Source organism: Penaeus monodon, chromosome 25 (assembly GCF_015228065.2).
Source record: "Penaeus monodon isolate SGIC_2016 chromosome 25, NSTDA_Pmon_1, whole genome shotgun sequence".
NCBI classification, from domain to species: Eukaryota; Metazoa; Arthropoda; class Malacostraca; order Decapoda; family Penaeidae; genus Penaeus; species Penaeus monodon.
In genome coordinates this window covers 1,060,981-1,061,274 of record NC_051410.1, presented here as the reverse complement: position 1 = coordinate 1,061,274, position 294 = coordinate 1,060,981, and the positions used below count along the sequence as shown (strand labels likewise).

Here is a 294-nt window from a genome sequence, read left to right as displayed (position 1 = left end):
CTTACATACTCAAGCACATCAGAGCACAGTCTAACGTACACGTGTGCGCAAGGAACGCACAGGAGAAACTGCTTGGGTGTTTATGAGTTAATGATTTTTAACTGATATAAGCCTTTTATCATTCTGGACAGTTAGTTGTATATTAGATTTACATGAATTCATATTTTGTTTGTTTTTATGTCATTAATATCAGTGATGACTCTTGCATTATGTAAAAGGTATATTGATGGTATATTGTTTCTGTTGCTTCTCCATCAAATATTTTACAATTTTCCTCTTTCTTTCTTGTCTACA

At 32.7% G+C, this 294-nt stretch overlaps 1 protein-coding gene across 1 annotated transcript in view; it reads left to right on the top strand.

Moving 5' to 3' along the window:
* LOC119589478 overlaps positions 1-294 on the top strand; it is a gene marked incomplete at its 5' end in the record, with an annotated part of 91,173 nt that overhangs the window by 56,115 nt on the left and 34,764 nt on the right.